This window comes from Pholcus phalangioides, unplaced genomic scaffold, assembly GCF_987345545.1.
Source record: "Pholcus phalangioides strain wild (caught in Gottingen) unplaced genomic scaffold, Ppha-v1.0 ptg000017l_1, whole genome shotgun sequence".
NCBI classification, from domain to species: Eukaryota; Metazoa; Arthropoda; class Arachnida; order Araneae; family Pholcidae; genus Pholcus; species Pholcus phalangioides.
The window spans coordinates 37164841-37188855 of record NW_028301610.1 but is presented as its reverse complement, the minus strand read 5'-3'; the positions used below and the strand labels follow the sequence as shown (position 1 = coordinate 37188855).

General features: G+C 35.1%; 1 long non-coding RNA gene across 1 annotated transcript; it reads left to right on the top strand.

Annotated features, from left to right (window-relative positions):
* The first annotated feature begins 9885 nt into the window (after nt 1–9885).
* Nucleotides 9886–23873, top strand: LOC149072977 (uncharacterized). The gene is made up of 4 exons (XR_016194400.1): nt 9886–9965; nt 19437–19632; nt 20598–20825; nt 22911–23873. It is a non-coding gene; the product is annotated as an uncharacterized LOC149072977 (long non-coding RNA).
* Nucleotides 23874–24015: the final 142 nt, after the last annotated feature.

The window sequence follows — 24015 nt, the reverse complement described above, 5'->3', positions numbered from 1 at the left end:
AAAATATATTAAAGGATATTTTTTGAGTGAAATGTAAAAAAAATATCGTGGTAGTGTTGTTGTATGTGTGTGGTTTCGAAATCTTCTCTAAAAATATAGTTATATAGTGATTTATCGTTGCAAAGGATATTGTTATATCGAGAGAAGGTTAACATTAGACTATAGGTGATTCCAAGTAAGATTTGAACTGACGTCGTTGCAGAGGGATTTATCGTTATATCGAGTATCGTTGTAGCGAGGTTTCACTGTATAAAACTAAGAATGTAAACTAAGCACATATTTTTTATAGTAAAACTCGGTTATAACGGCATTAAAAGGTTCAGCCGAATCGTGTCCTTGTAACCGGGATGTACGTTTAAGCGAGTTGATGTTTTGAAGACACTTATTAAAAATACATTATTATACGATGTATTAAAGTGGTTATTTTACCGTAATACAGCGTGTGTCATATTGACATGATCTCTAAAAAAAATGACACACAGGGTGGGCGAATTGTCCGGGACAGATTTTAAAAATTAATAAAAAAGTCAATCAATTGACATGAAAAAGAGTGGTTTTTCACCAAAATACAGTATTGCCAGGCAACGATTAAAAAAATTCATTCAAATTTCTGTTGGTTGAGAGCGCTGCATGAAAGCGAATAACTCGAAATATGCCCTTAAAATGCAGGGTGTACGATTAAAATAGCTCATTTCTGAATTATCCTGTTACCGCATTCAAATACAGTGAAACCTCGTTACAACGATACTCCATATCACGATAAATGCCTCTACAACGATATTTTTTGAAGTCTTGTATGGAAATGTCTATACTCTAATGTTAAACTGCTGCCCCTCGATACAATCCCTCTACAACGATATTTTTTTCACTGTCCGCAGGGTACCGTTATAATAGCGAGGTCTCACTGAATACCGATTCCTTCCATTTTGTAAACTTTTAAAGTATTTACGAATTTTTGGGGCACCCTGTACTCTAGTGCTGTGATATGCTTGTAAACTATGCCTGATTGCAGATAAATGTAGTTTTCCCTGGATTCTGTGATTTTTCGTACAGCGCTATCTATCGACAAAAATTTGAACGTTTTCTTCACAAAAAAAGGGATCCCTCTTTGTGAGAATGACACGCATTCAAATACACAAATTTCTTCGATTATTATGAATTTTTAAACTATTTACGAATTTATTAGACACCCGGTGTTTTATAGATCCAAGTTCGAATAATCAACCATAGACGAAATGGATATCTCTCTGAGAGAAAAATAAACAAATTGGAAACGAGACACGAGGTTTCTTCTTATCAAAAGTCGGTAGTTTTTGTTTTATCTGTTGAGTATTCACTTTTCATCAAATCCAGTAGCGATGAAATTGAAGAAAATAACAAAAATTATATTATCAGATTGAGACCAAAATCAAAGTTCCGAAATTAATTGGCTTAAGCCAATGTGTCCAACCTTTTTGATATCGTGGACCCATTACAGTGGAAGTCAATGCATCGTGAAACCCCCCCCCCCCCCACACCCACTGTAGTGACATGATGGTCAATACTTCGCGTGTCTCCTGTGCCGAAGGTCAGTTTATATACATATATACACAGTAAAACCTCGTTAAGTCGTCGTTTTTCTTCAGGCTCTTCCAGCTTTCATAGACAAGAATGTTATTAAACCCTCGTTTACTCGTCACTGTGGAAAAGTTTGAGAGATAGAAACAGATGATTTTATGGCTCCCATTAATAAAAAAGAGCTTGTTAACAGCATTGCCATATGCTTAAAAGTTACCATAAAAGTCTATGCACCAAAACGGTACGGTTTAAGAAACAAAAGTTACGCAGGGAAGTTCATTTGCCTATACATAAGGTTTAAATTATTCAAATTATTTTGGCTCTAAACCTAAGTCCCTAAATTTTTTTTAAATTTTCTGCCTGTGGGCATCTAAAAAATGTTGTGTATAGTGGTCCGATTGCGAACTTAGCTGAGTTGAAAAACCGCATTACGCACCACAATTCACAACATCACCCCTGATACACTTCGATCTGTTGTGGAACATGCTGTTGTGCGCTTTCGGGTCATAAGAGAAAACGGTGGACAGCATATTGAACATTTCTTGAGTAGCAGCTTATTTACCACATCCTTTTCCTGATGGTTTCAATCACTGTTTGCTTTTCTGCGATTTTTCTTACGGTCACGTCTTTTAATTTGCATCTTATGACGAGTACAGCGCCATCTATTGGCCAATTTTTGAACTATTGTTTCCTTTTGCTTGTGAACAAAATCCCATTGCTTCATGTATATTCAGGTGAAATATAAAGTCATTCTGACCAATGGTTCTTGTTTTACAGCCTTTTCAAAAACGAACTTTAACTATAATCACCCTGTATATCATTTTTTTTGTAGTTTGTTAGGCAAGGTGTCTGATTAAGAAAATGAATATTAAAAAAAACATTTAAAAAAACCGGTTGAGGTGTGATTCTTTGTGGTATGGCTACGCAAAATCGACCATTTAAATCACCCACACCTCAACCACAGCACTCTGTGCTAGCCACAGCTCAAAACCGATTTTTGCGCTGCAGAGTTCTGTTGTGGATCCGGCTTTAGGCGAAACTTATTCGTTTCGCGAAGGGGACTCTACGGCCCAGGGTGAATAAAATCATTTTCAGTTGTAGATCAAAGGAATCTGAGGCCACGAATTAAATAGGAGATTGGAGGTTACAGATTTTGGCGACAGTTTAATTTTGCAAAAAAAAAAAAATCCTATTAGGTCGCACCCCAACACCTTCTATAGCAAAAAGCCTCCGCGAGAGGCTCGTGACGTCACTGAAGTTGTCCATTTCACCTATAGTCGTTGGATATACCGCAAAAAAAGGTAAAGATTTCGCATACGTCAGACTGCTATATTCAATGGCTACAGGTGAGACGATTTCAGTGACGGCAAAGCTTCACGCTGAGGCTTTCTACTATAGAAGATGTTGGAACCCCCCCCCCCCCATCCCGATCAGGATATCTGGATTAAATGGCGAGCTACAAGCGCTGAGAGGGCGAAGTAAAGTCCAACTGCCGCCAAAATCTACTAAAATTTTTACTTCGACAACGCTGATTTCAGTGATGTATTGGAAACAAAAAACAAAAATTTTCCTTAACCAGATCACTGATATGGTTTATTGTATTCTCTGTCGAAAGCTGGTGAAATGTACAAGTTTTTGACAAATTTGACCGGTTTTAGCTAGAAGAGTATTTGCGGAATTAACGATATGGCGATTTAAAATTTTGGCAACAATTCTATTTTGAACTTCCTCAACCTTACAACGTTTGTAGCTAGCCCTTAAATTCAGATATTCTAATGAAAATTGTGTCACCTTATAGGATTTTTTCTGCTCTTTCCAAACATGAGCTTAGTTTGCATGTAAGTCTTGCAGAAACTTCACAACTTCAAGTATTTCCAGACCCGACACATTTTTCTTCCATAATCGAATGTCTACGATAACTCGAAAACGGTTCGAGACAGGATTGGTAGGGTGTTTCACGTTTCACTTGAACTCGTCTATGACCCCTCTTTCGTTTGGAACAACAGGTCACGTTGACTATAGAATATCTGTCCCGAAACTGTTGAGACGTCCCGGTCGCGTAATTACAATCCCTACATTCTCAGTAACACAAGAGGCATTAGCACGCAGGTAAGGAAGTTAGAGGACAGGGGGAACCACGTATAAAAATTTAAATTTTGTAGCTTTTTATTAATAATTTTTTTTTCTTTGAACGGCATTTAAGAGATGACGGATTCTATGGCTTAAAACAGTTTTACTAATTGAAAGTTGTCTCTAAAACCAACCGGTTCATGAAATAGCCATTTGTATCTCCGATATTTATGACACCGCGGATTATTCGGAGTAAATAACAGTTCCATTAAAATTCGAAGTTGCACAACTGTCGGTGATGACCACGTGAATTGCTGCTGAAAAAACAAGTCTGAGAGGAAAAAAATTAGGAAATTTCGTTTCTCAAAGAAATTTTTTAAAATTGAAGATTGCTTGATAAACTCTCAGAAAAGGATCACTGAAAAAAGTTATTTGGCCCTAAAAAAGTTATTTTTGAAAACAATAGAATTTAGAGCAAGAATCGAGAAAACTACCTGTGCAAGGACTTTTCGAAAAATAAAATGATTGAGAAAAAAAATACACCACACTCAACTTCGCCAAATCTAAATTTCACCAAGTATTTCACTCCGAGTGACGTAATGGTTCATCACTCATTTCGACCAATCACGATACGCTAAATTTATATAATGTAGCTAGGAATGTAGAGTTTGTTTATACGCGTCCCAGCAGCACCTCCTAGAGATAGAAGGCCTCTGCTCTGTTTGCCATAAACGTCATTCAGACTACCTAGCAAGTTTGCCACATTTTGAAACACAGTATCCTATTTCGTTTCTTCTTATTTTGGCGTAGAATCTTCTTGATTGACTCACAAATGCCGCATAGTGATTGGATGTGGGGCATAGAAATCGCCAATTCTGAGCCCGATCATTTCTTTTCCTCACAACGATGATACTGGCACGAGCAGGGAATTTTTTCCCCTGAATATTCTGAGGGAAAATGGACTACTTACTGAAGTCACAAGCAGACTGCGGAGGCTTTCTATCTCTAGGAGGTGTTGGTCCCGGTCGCTTATAAACAATCCCTATATTTCTAGCTATATTGTAGAAATTTAGCGCATCGTGATTGGCCGAAATGAGTGATGAACCATTTTACATCACACTCCTGGTGAAATTTTTGCTGGCGATGTTTAACAATAGATACATTTAATAGTGCTGGAATCCAACATCCACCATTGGAGTAATGGTTATAGTATGAGTCTCAGGTACCGAACATTGTACGTTCGATTCGATCTGAAACCCAACTTTTTTTTTTTCCCCCATCTTTGCTGTCATTTATTGATTTACTAAAAAATGTTTCCACTTTTGTTTCTGATTTAATCAAATGCGGTTCACGTGTATCAAGAAGACAGTGATGACGGCTCGCGAAGTGAGCTCCCAACTATATCATTTACTGATTCAATAAAAAATGCTTTCATTTTTCGTCAATGAACTTTCAAATTCAGTTTCGCCCAAAACTCCGCCTCTCGTGACGTCTTGCTAGCTTTTTTGCTCGCAGTAACTAATCACCGGCGTGCTAATGCTTCCTGTGTTACTAAGAAAGTAGGAATTGTAATTACGCGCCCCCCGGTCCTCGCAACTAGTAAGGGTGGCTCTGGAAACACCATTCTGCTTGGTTCAGTTTTTATGAGCTTTAGATACCGGTAATTTTGTCTGCTGTTGCTTCAGAAATAATTTTGGGCAATTACTGCCCAAAAACAGAATTCAACAGAGCATTCAACAAATTTTGTGAGGAACGGAGTGAGTCAGGTTCCATGTGAGCTGTTTTTGCATCACGTCTGTAGTAGAAATTTCAATTTTTTTTAGCTAGTTCAAGTAATGTGTTGTTTAAAACGCACGCATTACAGTCCAGACCTGACTCTGTGTGACTGTTCCTCTGCTTTCTTGAGACCTCAATGCCAATCTATTTCTGGATGTGAAAGCAGTAGTTTATGAGATGAATAACATTTTGAACAGCCTGTCTTGCGTAGGAGTTCCAGACTTCGAGAAAAGTTTGAAAGAAATACAAAAATTCGTGAAAACTGCAGAAATTTGCAAAATAGGATTCACAGAACATCACTGCTTTGACATGATCAATCACATAGGCTCAACCGAGCATGGTCCGAGTGCCTTCAAGTACACGGGGCACTGATAATGAAAAGGCCTCGTGATAATGAATTTCGGTACTATGATTTTCGAGAATGAACGCGAAAACGGAAGACATATTTATTCTATTTGTTGACACAAAACCTGCTAAAACGGAAAGAAATTTTGGCCGGGTGCAAATTTTTGTCCTTTGGAGGACATTTAAGGGAGGAAAGAGTTAAGTCGTTCTGATCTCCCTCTTGTTAGGCGAACTCTTTCACTTCTTGGGAAAACGATGAATGCTTATTGTCTATCTGAACTGGTTCTATCACTGCATATATTTTTATATGCATCTCTATAAAACGGAAATCTGTCTGGAACGGAAAATAATTTCATAATTTAACGTGCACTGTATATTCAGGTTTCACTGCAACAGATGAAACAAAATTTATAAGAATTGTTCCATTTCCCTTGGACTGGAGCCCTGTCAGCCCAACCCTTTTGGGGGTGGCCATAATTATAGAGTAGTGATTCTGAATCTTCAAGTTCCCAGGAGCACACACAGTTTTTCTCGTTGAGCGACGAGCCCAAATTTATTGTAAAATGACTTTTTTTCACCGTACATATAGTATGAAGTACATAGTTTTTATAGTCGTTCTTCGGTGCTAATGTAAACCTGGCGTGGGTCCAGATGCTTATAAACAATCCCTACATTCCTAGCTACATTATAGAAATTTAGCGCATCGTGATTGGCCGAAATGAGTGATGAAACATTACGTCACTCATAGTGAAATTTTTGTTGACATTTAACTTGTATATACACACTGTGTATTTAACTGTACGCGAATCTCTGACACCCAATGGTTAGAGTACTGAAGGTTATGTGTTCGATTCCCTCTTTATACTATCCGAGAAATTTTTTTTCCATCTTAGTGATTGATTCACTAAAAATGCAATTCATTTTTTTTTTCTGATTTAATCAAATGCGGTTCAAGTGGATCAAGGTGACAATAAAAACGGCTCGCGAAGCTGGGACCTGCAATCATTTATCGATTCGCTAAAAAATGCTTTCATTTTTCGATAATTCTATTCTTCGAAATTCTGTTTCGCCGAAAGCTCCGCCCCTCGTGACGTTTTGTTACCTTTCTTGCTCGTAATAACCAATCACCGGCGTGATAATGCTTCGTGTTACTAAGAAAGTAGGGATTGTAAGGTGCCAAAGACACTGCAGGATCGGGAAAATTCCTTATAGAGGATTTTTGTACCTTTCTGCAAAGTAGTTAAGCCCGTCCCTGGTAGTAGCCCCTATATTCCATCTGCGCATGAAGCTACTTAATTTTTGAAATGACCGGCCTGTAATGCAAACAAATGTAGCCTAATGTTAAAAAAAGCCCCTTCCTTCCTTCAGTTTTTGGTCAGTTTCTTTCAGTTGACCAGAGTGTCAATTGCTCTGTCGAAAGACTTTCTCGAAGGATCTAGGGAACGTGTAACGTACATTAAAAAATTTACTGCGTTTCGTAAATCACATCAGTGAGTTCAATCCAAACTTCTTATAATGGCCGAATAGTGATAACAAAAAGCGCAGAATTTTAGCTTGAAGCGAAAATGTTTTGGAACAATGTGAAAAAGGAAACAGCGCAATTGAATATCTTGCAACCAGTTATGTGTAAAAAAAAAAACTGAGTTGTGTGCAGTATGGTCATCGTATTCGCTTTTGGATTTCATTCGGATATAGTTATCAATCTGTTATTGTTACCAGAAACGATTAAGTGGCGTACACTGTATATAAATTTCTAATTTTTACAAATAATCTACTTTTCTAATATTTAAAAAAAAAATTTTTTTTTCTTATTTTTAAAAAAAACTTATTTTCATAATTTTAAAAATCTACTTTTATAGTTTTTCAAAAAATACATCTATATACAGGGTGGGCAAAAAGTCCGTAGAAACTTAAAAAATTCCTAAAAACCGAAAAAATAACCGAAATAAAAAACGGTTTGCAGGGTTAGCAACGCTAGGTCACGGTAATTTTTTAAGACAGGGAAAAAACGGCTGATAGGAGGCACTGATGTACACAAGTCAAAGAAAAGATACGCAAATAACGAACAGAATGCCACCAAATCGTTTATTACAGCAGTATGTGTTGTTCCACATGACCACCACCACAAGGGATAGCACATTTCTTTTTCTCATCCACTTCGTTGGGCATTTTGCCTGTTGTGGCGTTGTATTTGTATTTGTACTCATTTCAGGTGAGTCACAAATCCAGCAACGGCAGAGTGCAGCAGGTCCACATGCACGGTTTACAACGGTGAACTGGTTGTGGATTAGGAGCGCAAGTTCTTAAAACCGTCTCATTTGCTGAAGTCGTTCGTACCAGCGCCACCTATCAGCTGTTTTTGAGGGGTTTTTTTCCTGCTTTAAAAAAATTCCAGTGACCTAGTGATGCTAACCCTGCAAACCGTTTTTTATTCATTTTTAAAGTTTCTACGGACTTTCCGCCGACCCTGTATATAAAATAACATGTCTTGACCAACAACCATCTATAGCAGAAATTCTCTGCACGAAGCTCGTGACGTCACTGAAGAAGTCAATTTCATCTATAGCCATTGGATATACTCCTCTTAACCTGAAAATGGCCCGCCGCTGTCCCAACGAAGAGCATTGGATATGTTGCAAAAACAGAAAAGAAACAGCATGCGTCGGCCTGCTATATCCAACGGCTGCAGGTGAAATGGACTTCTTAAGTGACATCAAAGCTTCGCGCGGAAGCCTTCTGCTATAGATAGTGTTGTCCTGACTGACTGATTCCTCATCGCCGAGCCAAAACCGCTGAAGCTATAAATATGAAATTTGGTCAGTAGTTCCACTTCATGATGTAAAGACGCACTAAAAGGGGTTCTTCGAAATTTGACTCCTAAAGGGGTTTCAGAGATAAGAAAAATCATGCCGCACCTAACCGATGAAGCTATAATTATTAAATTTGGCCAGTAGTTTTATTTTATAATGTAAAAACTCACTAAGAAGTGATTTTTTGAAAATTCAACTTCTCTGGGTGTGGGGTCATAAGGTGGTTCAAATGTTATATGGGGCAATCAGGGCCGAGTCAAAATCACTGAAGCTATAAATATGAGATTTAGTCAGCATTATATTTTATAATGTAGATGCCCATTAAGATGGGATTTCTGAAAATTCAACCCTCAAGGGGGTCATGAGGCCTTCAAATGTTATATGGGGCTTTTATAATTTTCAGATTACCAAATGCACGCGAGCGAAGCCTCGGGTTAACACAGCTAGTATTTTTATAATTTTTCAAAAAGATCTATATATTTTATAATTTTTCAAAAAGATCTATATATTTTATAATTTTTCAAAAAGATCTATATATTTTATAATTTTTCAAAAAGATCTATATATTTTATAATTTTTCGAAATAAGATATTTTTATAATTTTTCGAAATAAGATATTTTTACAATTTTTCGAAATAAGATATTTTTACAATTTTTCGAAATAAGATATTTTTACAATTTTTCGAAATAAGATATTTTTACAATTTTTCGAAATAAGATATTTTTACAATTTTTCGAAATAAGATATTTTTACAATTTTTCGAAATAAGATATTTTTACAATTTTTCGAAATAAGATATTTTTACAATTTTTCGAAATAAGATATTTTTACAATTTTTCGAAATAAGATATTTTTACAATTTTTCGAAATAAGATATTTTTACAATTTTTGAAAATCTATTTTTTATTTTTTCAAAAAAAGTTCTAATTTCTTAAAATAGACTGTTTTTCAATTTCTTTAAATTAAACTATTTTTCTAATAGTCAATGGTTATATTCAATGTAACCAGTGTCTTTAATTTTCAAAATAATTTATTCCCATAATTTTTTCAAAAACATTTACTATTATTATTTGATGAACTAAGTGCTCGTTATAATTATCGAATTGCTATGAATGTTGATATTTTTTTTTTTACATTTATTCACAATAGCATTTTTTTTTTTCAGTCTGGGTACTTAAAATGCAACGAGAATGTAGAAATGCGAGTTAAAAAATAATAATTATCATCTTCAAAGTTATCATGGAGGGTGGCGCTCAAGACGTCTCGTCATTGTTCCGTCTTCAACACAAAGAAAGAAACAAAATTGCGATTCTAGGAAGGAAGTCATTTTACAATTCGTTGAACACTACTGCGGTCAACTAAAACTACGGTTCACAGTTTTTAGCCGGAAAAGTGGAAATTAAATGGTAAGAGAAATCATAATTCATCATTTTCTGTTACTGTTCATTTCGTATGATGTACTGCTTTGAATATTTTACTAAAAATCCTACGTCGGATGTTTTTAGTGGGTTTGACAGTATTATTTTTTTTATCATTCATATATATCATATACATCTCGGAGAACAAATGGAAATCACCAAGGGATCATATGATCCGAACTGGTGATCATAGATTAAAAAGATACAATTCATTTCATATACATAAAAAAATTATGAATAGAATCATCATGCATGAATGAGACGGTTTTCATTAATATTATTAGAATTCATTAGATGTATGAAGATGATTTTTTTTTTGAAAATGAAAAAATGAACACAAAAATATTTGGCGTAAAATATTAATATGTGGCAAACAGGAATGTCAGTTTTAATAAAATATAATATCAGTCATTATATTGCTATTTCAGAATTGGTGAAAAATAGAGAGGACAAACTAGACAGATACGATATTTTAAAAATATTGTTCAATATTAGCAATGGAAAAAGTACGAATATTTTAAACAATTTTTTTGGATTTCGGTGAGTAGGTTATTGTATTGCTTTAGGGGGGCTAAGTAAATGAAGTTTTACATAACATATTTTTATTCGGTTTAGGAATGACTAATATTTGATTTGGTCTCCTGGGATTAATGGCATTGCTTTTATTGCACTGTACTCGATTTTTGTGAACGGCAATGCAGATTTTTTTATAAAAATAAAAATATCTGATGATTAAGATGTTAAGGTTCATGTAGTTAGTCATAGTTACTTTCACATTAGAATTAGATAAAATTTTCATAAACCTATTTTGCATTCGTAAAACCTCGTAAATGTTAGTGATATAGTCTGAATCCACGCATTGTACAAGTGTTAGTAAAAAATTGTTTACTTTGAATTTTTCCGTTGATATTTTATTATAATAGTGAGGTTATATTGTTCAATAATCAAAGGAATACATAGGTTCCAAGGTACAACACGGGGTCTTGTACCTTTGACGCCAATATTAATTTTGTACCTTTCAATTGTGTGAACTTGGGCCAGTATTACACTATAAAAGTTTGATAAAAGTCCTATTACAAAACTTGAAAAATGCAGCCAATAAGGTCAACGGTTGCATTTTCTAGAATGTAAACAATAACCTTATTGGTTAGATTTTTCAAGTTTTATAAAATGGATTTTATCAAACTTTTATAAAATGGATTTTATCAAACTTTTATAGTGTAATACCGGCCTTATTTCTGAAAATTTATCTGATTTTAAAATAATTTTTTAAGGTTTTAATCTAAAGGTTTCTGAAATCTTTATATAACCAAACGTTTAAAACCTCTCATGATCTGAGAATATTCTCAAACTGAAAGTTGTCATTGGGGGTGATTATACCAAAAATTGTTTTGTTGTAAATGTTTCAGGCAATGAAATTGCGCCTTTGAACAAGTTCGTCGGCATACACTATTCGATCAATATGGCATTATTTTCTATGGGTTTTTGATGCTTTTATTTCATTGGGGGAAGTATCAAGAGTTAAGCATTCTTTGTGGGACGTATAAAAGACGTTCACACGAAAGAGCTTCATTTTTCACGGCATTTTCACTTTCTGCTCTGTTCTCCATTATTACTCCTCTGAGCTACTATATTCTTTTGCTTGAAAATCGTGAGTTTATTCAGGGCCGGATAAACCATTAAGCAAAATAAGCACGTGCTCAGGGCATCAAGAGAAATGGGGCACCACAAAAAATGATCAAATAGTATAATTCATTTAAATTTTTTTTTTCCAGCATCAACCATCTGGTAGAAAATCCTAAAATTTTAAGAGCACTTGCTTGTACAGTTGAAGATCTTTATCGAAAGGTTGACTAAGGCTGCAACTAAGACGGGGGGTCTGATGTCCGGGTTCTGGACCACGAAGGGTGCTGAGTTTACTCTTTTATCATTAATAATTCTGGGAGGAGGGGGCTCCAAAATGGATACAGATCCCCAAAGTAACAGGGTAAAATTTAGTTTCCAGTTGCGGCCCTGAGGGTGACATAAAAGCAGAGAAACTAAGTTAATTGCGAACAAGAACTCGTGTTAATGCTCAGCTTTTGGAGTAAAATTTTGCTCTATTTCCATAAAGTAAGCCCAAAGCCGTCTCAACAGCATCATAGGCCCCCCCGGGTAAAACAATTTTTCTGTGCGCTCCCTCCCCAGCTATAAATACCTGCCTACCAATTTGCACATACTTACTCTCTCCAAAACTTTAACCAGATCAAATTGTCGTGAGGCCTCCCAGGCATTCGAGGTTCCCGATCCGTGGGTATCATAGACTTTGAGTGCCATGATTTTTCTGAATCCCCCCCACTTATAAATACCTGCTTACAAATTTACATACTTCTTCTTAAATTTTAAACAGGTATGAAGTCCCAGGTTATGCGCTAAGGTTAAAAGTAAAGGGGACTAGGCGCCAAAATTAATTGTGTGCTTAGGGACTTCATATGAGTTAATCTGGCCTTGGGTATAGGAAAAAGTCCTACTTCAATAAATATCAGATATATTCACTTTATAAAACACAAGTGATCTCAATATAAATATATAAAAAAAAAAAACTTTAAACGGCTCTCCTGTAAAATTTTCCTTTTGTGACGCCGTCATTAAGATAAGACTATATCAAAAGAGTTTCCTTTCCTCACCTCTGTTACCTTGATACAATGGTTCCCCAAGTGTTGGTCATAACCCCCTTGGAGGGGGGGGGGTAATTTTGATAATTTAAGATGTCGCGAGAAAATTTCCTAAATAAAAACGTCCTGATGAGAGTAAATATATCGAATCAATATAATAACTCTTATGACATGAATGTCGCTCTCCACTTGTTAATACAAGATATACAGAAGACTGGATGTTGTGAAGATATTTATTATTTGAGATGTTAATTTTTTGAAGGAAGGAAAAAAAAACTCAACTCTGCCTCTACCGGGAGCTCTAGCGAAGGAAAATCTCTATCTCCTCTGTAGCTTAGTGGCCAGAGCACTCGTCCGGCAATCGAGGGACCCGGGTTCGTCTCCCGGTAGAGGCAGAGATGAGTTTTTTCCTTCCTTAAAAAATTAACATCTCAAATAATAAATATCTTCACAACATCCAGTCTTCTGTATATCTTGTATAATAACTCTTCTTTGAAAGGGTCTTGTATCACCTCTCAAAGTTACTCACTCCTACGTAATCTAATTTCAACACCTCCCTTATGACATACACGTCGGTTATTACATACACTTCTCGAATCACCTAGGGGCTATATTATAACCGAACTCGACTGTATTTATTACACAACGTCAAAGGGGAAAGTGCTTGTGGTTTCCCTTTCAAGCACGCTTACAAGTACCGAGCAAAATTACTTTTTCACTTCAAGAAGTGTAAATTACCTAGATTTCACGAAAAAGTAGTAAAAAAAATCAAATTTCAGCATTTATTCGTCAAAGTTGGCAAATTTCGCATTTATCGCATTTATTTCATAAATTTCGCATTTATCGCATTTATCGCGGTTATTTCATAAATACGAAATTTACGTATCCCTAGGGATCATGTGTTTCTTCTAGAACTTCGTCTAGTGGTCGCCGAGTGAAAACACAATGGTTTGGTACATGAAATTACAAAAGGTTTCGCTGAAGTTATATAAAAATATAAAGGGTAGGCCGTAGGCCTACCGTATCGGCTAAACACGGCAAAGAAAAAAAAATGTTCGGATCCATGATTGATTTGAAACGTTTAATTCGCAAGTATTAAAATATACGTACAAACGAGAAGAATTTTGAGTGGTTATATTAGGCAAGCAAGTGAGGTACCCTGAATGCTATTACACGTGACAACAACAAAAACTTTATCAATATTTAAAAAAATATGGGATGTCACACTTCGAACACACTGTATTTATGATTTACATAGATTTGAATATTATAAAAGGTCACATTTATTATTTGCCAGCTTACTTTTTTCTATCATTGTTAAAGAACGCACAGCAATATGTCTCCTCCACACATGATATTTCCTTCCAAAATTCAACTTCAAGAAATAAGCGTACCTTTGAGCCCTTCTGCTGGTAATTACAAAAACTTCATAAATGGAGCTCACAAGTAAAAATCTGCTTTTTAGGAGTTGCTTAGAATCAATGCCGAAACGAGCTCGAAATATACACTGTCTTCAATGTCTAAAACGAGCAAAAATCTCTCGCGACATGAGGGTACCGATCCCTATTTAATTTTTCATTCGTTTTCTTGAGAAGCGCACGTTAGTTTTGACGTGGAATTTTTGGCTCACGTGGCATGACAGCGCGATTTTAATTGTCAAGCACCAGAAACAATGGCCTTTGGAGCGTTAGGCCACACATCCGTGAGTCCTAGTTTCTTTCCTTGGGACATTAAGGTACTGTTCTTTTTATTTATTTTTATTTCTTGTCATACAGCCTGTAAAATTTTAATTTACAAATGTGACGAAATTATTTAAAAAGTGTTTAAACCAACAGATGGCGCTAAAAAAATTTTAAATTCTGTTTGTGGTTATCACACAGTCTAAAATTAAAATTAGCCACTAAACTAAGGAAAAAGAGAAGAAAAACGAATTTCACAAATAAATGGCAAGCATACAACGGATGAAGGTAAAAACCGTATTAGATTTTTTAGCGTTATACTCCATATACATGCAAGGTTGGTTATAGATTTATTATCAGTTTGATTATTCAAAGAAAATATCCGGATGTACTTTGTTGTTCATTTTCAAGGACAATGTCAAAAATAATGGGGAAAAAAAATTTAGATGAATCCCTTGATTTTTTTTTTTCCCCCTGCATATATCTCGAAAACAGAAGCCGAGATTTCTACTTTTTTGCAGCGCCATCTGTTATGCTTCGTTGATGGTATATAACCATATACATTTATGGATACGTTCAAAATTGTGTATTCTTTCAATTTTTTGGGTTTGTTACTTATTCAATACTGATATATTTATCATAAACTGCTAAAACCTTCAGAAATATAGTTAAAATTTTAACCATTACATTTTTATAAAGGTAATGTTTTATTTATGATTCTGACTTAATCAATTCGGTGTGAAAATTAGCCATCTCGTGTATGATTCTTCAAAACCCAGTTGGTATTCCCAATAGGGTTACTTTAAGAGTAGCAATGTATAACTTGAAACCCCTACTTCAACATAAAGAAGTGTTTTTGCAAAATCATCTGTTTTTTGCTTAAGTCAAAAAATGCTAAAGGAGTAGTTTTTGGTGGATTGTTAAACATAGTTGTGAAGTGATTGGGGTCATTTGTTTTAAAATAGACACATGGCTGGAGATACGGGAGGGGGCATCGCCCCCCAGCGTCAAAGGTGGAGTCGACTGATCTAATTTATATAAGAATTGACATCATCGTGCCCCCAGACTTCCAAGTTTATCACCGCCTATGGCTGGCCATTTTCTAAATGCACAGCAAGATGGAAAACTTGTCGTGACCGTGAACAAGTGATACAGAGCGCCAGATCAAATAATATTTAAATTTTAGATCTACATCTCCATCATGGGTTTTCACTACTAACGTGAAAAATTTTAATTAGACCTTATGTTATATTCTTATTAAATTTTACCCATCCACCCCCCCCCCCTTTCCCCCCCCCCCAGGTAATTGCAGCCCTCAGATTTTCAAAATCTCCTTCCAGCGAGCCCTTCAGCCATTACGCAGGATCGGTCAATCATTATTGTAGCATCATTCCTAAACAATCATGGTTGTTTTTTTTTTCCCTCTAGACAATGTTTTCAATCAAAATCTGTCCTTATTTTCTTATCAAAATCTATGATAAATTATCAAATAAAAAAATACATGTTTTCTATATGTGAAAATAAAATACACTTAGATAATATAGTAATTAACTTTCTTACCACTAAAGAAAAGAATATATGTTCTCTATATATGAAAAATAAAAGACACAACATTCCATAGTAATTAATCTCGTACTATTAACTAAAAATATTGTACACCAGTAATATGTACATTTCTTGTACTACCTAAAATCAATCTTCATCAATTGCAATAATTCAATTTTAATTACAAAACTTCTAACAAAATGCAAATTTTATATCAAATATGAAATTCTACTGGCCAATTATAAGGTGGCTAATGTTTTAAGTACCATTTGTAATATATACAAGAAATATTCTGAAATACTTACTTCCCTATTTTAGTGGATTTCAGAACTCTTTTCTATATTGATTCAACAATATATTCTTTGGTCTGAGATGAGTCAGTCTTTCATATTCATTGTATCTTGCTATTTCGCTGAGATGATGCAAATTTGAGTTTTTAAGTTTCTCGTAAAAATTTCTTGAAGTCTCCTTGGTGAACTTGAATACTGACTCGATACCCAATTCTTTATGTAGATCTGATGACTTGAAAAATTTTGGGGCACCAGAGATTTTTCTAAGAATCATATTCTGAAATATTTGTATTTGGTACATGTTACCCTTGGAGGCATATGCCCATGCAGGCGCTGCGTAGAGAATTGCTGGTCTAATAACTTGCGTGTATATCAAAAGTTTGTTTTTTAAGCTGAGCTTGGATCTCGGATAGCAAAATTTCATGATTTGATTCAATGTAATGGTTGCAGATTTAATTCTGTTCACTGTATGGTTTCTGAAATTTAGTCTGTTAAATGTTATTCCCAGATATTTTATTTCCCGAGATGGTAAGATATTATGGTTCATTATCATTAGAGATGTATTAATAGGTTCTTTCTTTGTGGTGAGCCAAATAAGTTCACACTTGTCAGGATTTAACTTTGCTCTATTGAAGATATTCCAATTTTGAATCTTGTATATTTCATTCTGCATATCCCTAAGAATGATTGTAGGATCTTGATTGGAAATAAGTAGAATGACATCATCGGCGTACATACCTAATAATCCATTTGTCATAGTGGGAAAATCATCCATAAAAATGTTATGGACATATGGACCAAGGTTCGAGCCTTGGTTTATGCCTGCTGTAATTAATCCAATTCTTGAAATATGTTCGCCTATTTTAACTTGAAATGTCCTGTCTCTGAAATACGACTCCAGAAATTTAATTATCATTGGAGGAAAGCCCCTTGTAATCATTTTATGTAATAAGCCTTCTCTCCAGATACAGTCAAAGGCCTTACTGTAATCCAATGTGACTGCTAGTATGTATTCTTTTTTTATTTTGGCTTTCTGTATATGTTCAATGACTCTTAGAAGTTAAATTAAAATAAAAATTGAAATAAATTATCAATTGAAAAGTAATTAATTTAAATTGAACAAATCTCTCACCTGAAAACAGAAAATAAATTTAATTTGATTTTTTTAAATTGAAAAATTTCAAGTTCTTTCTACTAGTGCATGATTCTAAGTTTGCGACTAAAGCAGGATAAAAAAAATGGCACTTTCCGAATTTTTTGCTACCCCATTGACCAAAACCTGGCTACGCCACTGTGTATATTAAGGAGTCTTAGTATGACCGACCTCAGAAGCCACTACGAAACGAGTTTGGGTCGTGACCCGTAAAAGAACCTACGGGTCACGACCCAATCTCGGTCCTTGCTTTATGCAAATATAAATACAAAATCAGAAACCACAACAGGCGAATTTCCTAAGAGGGGTGACTGGGAAAATTCGAAAAAAAATACAGAAAAAAATCGGTATAAATAAAATTTTCAAATTAATCTATTTCTAAATAGCAAAAAAAAAATATATATAGAAGGGGGAAAAATAGAAATATATAGCCGCAGCGTTTTAAAATTCGTCGTGTGGCCACGAAAAAGAAGCAAAAATTTTACGTGTGACCTTGAGGACGCACCTTTGTGCGGGGAACGCGTGTTGTGTGTGACCAGTCCTATACAATACACCAGCGTTTCTCAACTTATGGTCCGCGACGATGGCATAAGTAGTCTGCAGTCAGACTTGATAATTTAGCTCGAAATGAAAAATTATTTTATTGATATTAGAGTAATATCCATAAGTGTTCAAACAAAAATTACACATTCATACTCGTATATTTCATCATACTGCATCTAGAAAATTTCCATCCTAAATACAGTATATCAATGGTTGTATAAAAAAAAAATGCAATTTAAGACAAATTTTCTGATTACTGCTAAAATTGATGAAGGACGGCCTTCCTATAAATCACGGGAAAACCAAAATGTACATCACAATGTATTTCCATTGTATTGTCCAATGTATTTAACACACATTGACTGACCACGTCTCACTGAGGAAAATACGGGAAACTTATCTTAAATACTGTAAAATACGGGGCATCACCAATTATGGATATTATGTACATAGTATAAAAAATATCCATAATATTTCACATGTGATATGTCATCACCAGTGAAGGTGTGTGCCCTCGTATAAAATTCCTAAGTAAAGCCTTTAGCTTTCGGTTTTTTGATGTCATTCTTACCTATCCTACCATCAGAAATTTGATTTTTTTATGGGGGGAGGGAGTTGAAGGAAAAATTCCAACGTTTCTGTAGGTTTTGAAAGGTTTGGTGACATTGTCATAAAAAAAAAAAATTGCTGTACGCTGTGCTATAGACACGGCCGCAAGTTTTGACGTGAATACGTTTTTTTCGCCTTGAATCGCGTGGCTGGTACTGACAACGAAATTATGATTGTCATTATCATTCGCCTTGTCTTTGCAATATAGTCAGCAAACGATACCAGTGTTGTCTATTTTCGTTGTGAGCTACTGGAGACATAGTAGAAAACAATTTGTTACGAACATTGGCGTACGCAAAGGGGGGTTTTGGGGTTCTAAACCCCCCCCCCCTTGAGCCAAGATTATAGTGTTATTTTGCAGGGGAAAAAAGTAAACCCCCCCCTCAGAAGGGAAAAAAATCTGAACCCCCCCCCTCGAAAAAATTCTGCGTACGCCTATGGTTACGAATCAGGGTAGTTGGCCTATTGCCCAGGCCGGAAAAGATATTAAAACCGGAGTAATATCATTGGATTTTTCTTTGCAATGTACATCTGACGATACCATTGCTTTTGACTTGCGTTTGGTACTTCGTGAGATATGAGCGTTTAAAGAATTTTGGTCACGCAATTTTTTAGCTAATGCTTGCTCCCAGTATCGTCAGATGATTCAAAAGACGTATTCACGTCAAAAGTGCATTGTCATTTGATTTGACACTGTAACCGATTTTATAAATTCTGTGGGAGAGGGGGAATCAATCGGCATCCAAAAAATCATACATTATCACAAAATATACACAAAATGAAAATTTTCAGAATCGATGAATCGCAAATAAGAAAAATAATTGAGAGAGAGAAATTCAGAATAAGTGAAAGAAATAATTCCACAGTTGATGGAAATTCTGAATTCCAAAAATGATGAAACTTCTGATTTATTAAAGAAACTATTACAGAATTGATGGAAATTCAGAATTTATGAAAGAAATAATTTCAGAATTATTTCTTGCTAGATGAAAATGCAGATTTCCAGAATTGTGAAAATTCAGAATCTCTGAAAGAAATTATCAAGGGCGAGGTTCGGGTGTGGCAGCATCTATCCCACACCATTAAGGACAGCTCCGAGAGGGACCAGCTAGAAGTCTTATCGATGGTGCCCACCAATAATCCCAGCCTGTGGACGCAGTTCCATGATGGGAAGGTCATAATGTGAGTACAGTATATGTTTTTGTGAAAAAAAATGTCATGTTATATGCTTTTACGGGGTTTTTTTTTTTTTTGGATATCTACGTATACAATGAACAAAACCTCTTGTTGCCTGCCAGTCAGGGCTATTTTAGAGACGTAAACGCTCCAGACTAGGGCTGTTAAAAAAAATCGAAACAGCTGGTAAAACAGAAATAAGAAAACTACAACATCCGTCTCAGAACACTATTGGTTCTCCTTAAAACAGGAGTCCATACACAAGGGAATCCCAACAGATTGTAGTTAGAGCTAACCATATCTTCATCCTAAAAAAAAAATTGTACGAAATACAGTAAAACCTCTCTTTTGCGGTCACCACCGGGACAAAAAATAACGTCCGTAAAAGAGTGGGTGACCGTTAAACCGGAGTTTGAAAAGCATACTTTTATTATACAAGGGGAAATTATTTGGCCGTAAAAGAGAAGTGATCGCATCTGAGGGGTGTCTGTTAAGAGGGGTTTTACTGTATACAGGATGGGGAATGGTACAATACCTATACAGGGTGTCCTGTAATTGCTAATGCGGCCTGTATCTCATCAAAATACTCTCGCGTGAAAATTTGGAAAAGGTACACACAAAAGAGGAAGAAATTGGTTTGCTTTTTCTCGATTTTTCTTTAGGATTATACTATTTTTATTCAGTTTCGAAAACGCCAAGTTGTACGTTTGGTGACGTCATCAATCTTTAAAGCGTTAACTCATTAATTCTGGGTCAAATAAAAAAAAACACTGAAACATTTTCCCATATCAGTTTTTCACAAAGAATTACGTTATTGGGCCGTCGATAGTTTCCACCCTGTATAGGGATATTTCATCGATATTGTTTTTAGCTTAGCTTTTTGAGAATTAGCATTATTTGTTTTACTAACCAATGTCATACCAAATATTAAAAGCATCGAAAATTCTAGTCTTCCTCACCGTATCTTTCAGCTACGGTTTGTTATGTCCTTCCTTGCCGAAAGTTCCTGCCACTAAAATCCGGAATTACAGAAAACCTGGCCAAAAGAAAGACAAGAAAATGTCAGTTTGACTTACGCTGGTGATCAACAAGTATCAAGATTATGAATTTCACAAACTTATGATGGAACTTAGAATGAAAAGCCTAAAGGTCTTCGTATGATGATGGAACTTCTGAATTTTGCTGTAAAGATTCTATTGGTAATAATCATTATTTCAACTTCTCAATTAATTACCAGACAGAGCCGTAATATTTCTCTTTTTACTGATCATATCTATTTTACCAGAAATATTGCGTATTTTGCCACAGTTATTACAAATAATTCATCTCGTGCTATTCGTGATAATAAGCATTTTTCATCTATTTTTAGACTTAAACTACAGGGGGTCTATTACGCTCACGTCGTTATACAGCGAGGTCGTTAGTGACGTCACGCCCTTAACGCAAATTCTCAACGAGCCTCATAACTCAAATCTCAGCGACCATCGTCAAAAACTTGATTTTTCTCAGCAACCAGCGGTATGTCGTTATCTATTTTACGAAAAACTCCCTGGTCCGAGAGTTGCGTTAGCTCCGAAAGGGATGGACCAATCGGATAATTTTCTCCGCTGCTGATAATCATCATCACTATCAACGAGTGCTGCAGCACGTGCGTTATTATCATTTTATTTATTTGTACGCGTTAGTGTGTGTTGGTTGTCCCTAATTTTCTAAGCTGCATTTTTTTTTAATTCATCCGGATTATTTTTATTTTCATCAAACATTTGAGAAAAAGGTAGGCTATGCACGCACATGATACTGGCGCGGGGAAATTTTCTAAATTATTACGTTTAAAAAATGATTTTCTATTGAAGTTCAATGATGTGATGAATTTCCAAAACGACTATCAAAAATATCATATCTTACCATGTTTTTAACACATTTATCTACCGTCTTGATATTAAGTCAAAATCAAGAACAAGTAACTTTTTATTTACATCATTAATTAGAAAATTGGTTTTCTTGTTTCACACATGAAAATGAAGTGCCATCAAATTTACACTGTTGTTGACATCTTTTTTATACTCCGATCAGAAAATGCACTCAAGGATTAGAAAAAATTTATTTGTTGATTAATAAAATTTACTTTGATTTTTTATAGTGTACAGAGTATAGTGTGTGTGTGTAATGGTGTTTACTGCATTACACTTCTGTGTACTGCACAGAAAGTAGCAATACTTAATTCATATTACAAAATACCAATGTTATTAAACGAATTAAGAAGGGGAAAATCTGGAGACGTTTAAATATATACTGACGTCGATTTTGAACGAGATGTAAAAAAAATATTGAGCAAATTTCAAAATGTCTTGAAAACATCGCGATAGAGAGATTTACCAGTTATATAATATTCTTATATTGAGATGAGTTTAAGATTAGAATAAAGACATTTCCATACAAGATTAAAAAAAATAATAACGTTGTGTAGAGTGATTCGTCTTTGTACCGAGGATAATAATTTATAACGATTTACCACTATGAATAATTTTTTCCAATCAGTATGTGTACAGATAACATTTTAAACGATAATGCTGTCTCTGAATCATGTTACTAAATTAAGTAATGTAATTCAGAGAATTATTATTCATTATAATGAACAACTTGATAAATTAATAATGAATGAATAATTTCCAATTCTAACTAATTTGTCTCCGTTGCTCTCACCATCGAAAAATGTACGCGCGAGCGGCCATGTTTATTTCCGTAACGCGAACATAACGAGTGGTCTCCGGTTCTCGTTAGTTAACGTTTCACGTAGCGATGTCTAACGAAAATCGCTAGTAACGATGTGAGAAAAATCAACCTTTAGCGATGGTGACGTAAATCTATCCCACAATGCACCGCAAACCCCAAACACGTTTGAAACGCGGGCATAACGACATGAGCGTAATAGACCCCCAGGCTTTTAATATGAAAGTCTAGGTCTATCCCCACAATTCATTCGCCGTAATAGAGAATTTTACCCTAAAAGAGATCAGAGAGATGTTTCTCAGAAGTTCTCTCTCCTTCAATTTTTCTTTCATCAATATATTTTTCCTCCACAAATCTTTTTTCTGTCTTGAATAAGTGGCACTAGAATCTGCTAAACTAGTTAATTTTGGCTTGACACCCTAAGAATCTGACCTTAGTTTGTTATTTTTTTATACATTATTTTACGGTTTTTTTCATAATTAATGTGTTAATATGCCAACAGATGTCATAGAAAATTTTGATGAGAAACGTGTAATTTCTCCCCCTTTTTTCAGGTTTTTATGAACAAATCGCTGGAGTGGCCGCATCAAATGCAAAAGAGCCTTCCGTAAACACTGGATAGCACACACGGCCAAATCGAAAAGAACAGGAAAATGTCATTTGGCTTCCACTGGCGACCAAGACTTAAACGCAGACCAAAATCATAGACCTCAAGAAGAGGCCGAGGCTCACAATAACAAATTCAAATGGTCTTCGTGTTATGATAGACCGTTTGAATTTTGCTATAAGAAATCTATTGGAATTATATATATTTTTTATCCTTTCAAGCATCTCTCTTAAAAAAAAAAAAATTCCTCTTTAAAATTTCCCTGATCCGAATTATAATTGACATAGTGAAAACCACTGAATCAGTTGTTCTTAACCTCCCCCCACTGCAATGTTATTTATCTCCCCGCACCCCCTTGGATAATGCATTTTCAACTTGTTGCAAAATTTAGTTTTTTGTAATTATTAATTCATTGATTAACTTTTACACATTATTTTTTCCCGTTTTTGGCATTGTTGATAGGTAATTTTAGTTTTTCTCTTGTCGTGCCTTCGGGACACGAATATATAGCCGAGGTCGTATAGTTAAATTAAATGATTAAATTACACTACGCAGTAAACAAAATGGCAATTGTGTTAAGCAACAAATGAACTTTTACTATTAAACTTATAATAAATCAAAATGCATTTTACGCTTCGTTGTTTTGACTCGCCCCGCTAGAGAAATCAACTATAATAATAATAAAACATGGTCACACACCCCCTTTTCCTAGGTATTTAATCCAATTCACACAGACTCGCACAGTACAACACTAAGCAAAAGACTGGCCAACCCTTAAGCGCCTTGCCGCTCTTAACTGTATCTTCAATGGTACATGTTTTTTGAGCGAGTGCGTGTCTGTGTTTTCTCTCTTCCAAAATGGAACAGAAAACTTTACTTTTGGTTTCTTAGTTCTACTCCTCTGATTGGTTGAAGTAGGCACCTGATAGGAATCTGACTTCACGATTGGTCCAAAAATTAAAAACTAAGTCACGAGAGTGTTTTTAGATCAGAATTTGATTTTCCAAATAATCAGTTTTTTTGGCGGCGATTCCATTCAAGAAATTGTAAAT